The sequence below is a fragment of the Austrofundulus limnaeus genome, unplaced genomic scaffold (assembly GCF_001266775.1).
Source record: "Austrofundulus limnaeus strain Quisiro unplaced genomic scaffold, Austrofundulus_limnaeus-1.0 Scaffold683, whole genome shotgun sequence".
In the NCBI taxonomy this organism is placed as follows: Eukaryota; Metazoa; Chordata; class Actinopteri; order Cyprinodontiformes; family Rivulidae; genus Austrofundulus; species Austrofundulus limnaeus.
The window spans coordinates 126276-127703 of record NW_013953085.1 but is presented as its reverse complement, the minus strand read 5'-3'; the positions used below and the strand labels follow the sequence as shown (position 1 = coordinate 127703).

General features: G+C 33.6%; 1 protein-coding gene across 2 annotated transcripts in view; it reads right to left on the bottom strand.

The window, feature by feature from the left end:
- Positions 1-1428, bottom strand: part of LOC106531859 (CMP-N-acetylneuraminate-beta-galactosamide-alpha-2,3-sialyltransferase 1) — a 98346-nt gene that overhangs the window by 29405 nt on the left and 67513 nt on the right. The window lies entirely within an intron of this gene.

Genomic DNA, 1428 nt, shown 5'->3' with positions numbered 1-1428 from the left:
AGCTTGTGTTCAGTTCATTTTAGCTTGCATTCTGATATTTTTAGCTTGTGTTCAGTTCATTTTAGCTTGCATTCTGATATTTTTAGCTTGTGTTCAGTTCATTTTAGCTTGTATTCTGATATTTTTAGCTTGTGCTCAGTTCATTTTAGCTTGTATTCTGATTATTTTAGCTTGTATTCTGATATTTTTAGCTTGTGTTCAGTTCATTTTAGCTTGTATTCTGATTATTTTAGCTTGTATTCTGATTATTTTAGCTTGTGTTCTGATTATTTTAGCTTGCATTCTGATATTTTTAGCTTGTATTCTGCTCAAATTAGCTTGTGTTAAGCCTGAGTTTCTTTTGTTTTTACTTTAACAACCCAGTTTTGGCTTCTCCAGCAAATTACAATGAAGTCATACAGTACTCAGCATTCACACGGCATTTTCACAGAAAATGCAATTTCCCCCCTCCATCAATCGTTCTCTGTTGTCGGAGTCACGTTTGTTTCTCCTGTTCTTGTGTGTTTCTTTATGTGCAGTTAAAGCTCGTTACCCTCGTGCTGCTCGTTCCATTACAATTAATAGATCATGATTAGAGACTGGCTTTTAACGGGCCAGTGTTGTTTATTGTTTCGTCCCATTTGTCTCTTTTATCTCTGCTGTGGTTTGTGTTGAAGCTACAGAAAGAGCACAACTCTATCTCAGCACCAGCTGCATTTTCATGTCTGCAAAACAAAAGCTCAGACTCTGAATTCGGACTTAAACAGGAGATTAATCATTAATACTTGAAAGCCTAACAAAATATTATTGATGATTATCAATCATCACGTGTCAGAAATACAAAAATCTAAATTTATAATTTAAATCTAACATCCTCAGTGATGTATTTTAAATACAACATTTAATTATTCAAACGCTTCACATCTGTCAGTGAAAGGAAGACGCAAAGGCTGTTGTGATGATGACTCTAATCTTTTCCACTCCAGCAAATTACTAAGAAAACAAGACAAGTTTAGCCAACAGGACAGCACTGTTTAATATTCAGAACAGGCTTTAAAGAAGCTTTAATGGATCTGCGTCTGTTGTAGTGTGTATTTTATATTTTTCCATTTTGTCACTTACTGAACTGTGCTCCAAATCATTTCTCATTCAGTAACTCGTCACAACATACGTTACTAACTACTCTGTATTACTCTAATTATTTATTAACCATATTCATTCACTGGTGATGGTCATTAGCAGCAGTTGGTTCCTCTGCTTAATTAACTGCAAATAAGTCAACCCAAAATATACGTTAAGTTACATTATTATCACCAAATTTATAGTCGAATCTTTCAAGGAATGAGTGTCCATTAATTTGAGACAGTTTTTTTTATTTCCAAATATACAGTTGCAATCAAGTTTACATACACTCATGGACATCTGTGTCATAATGCATATATATATATA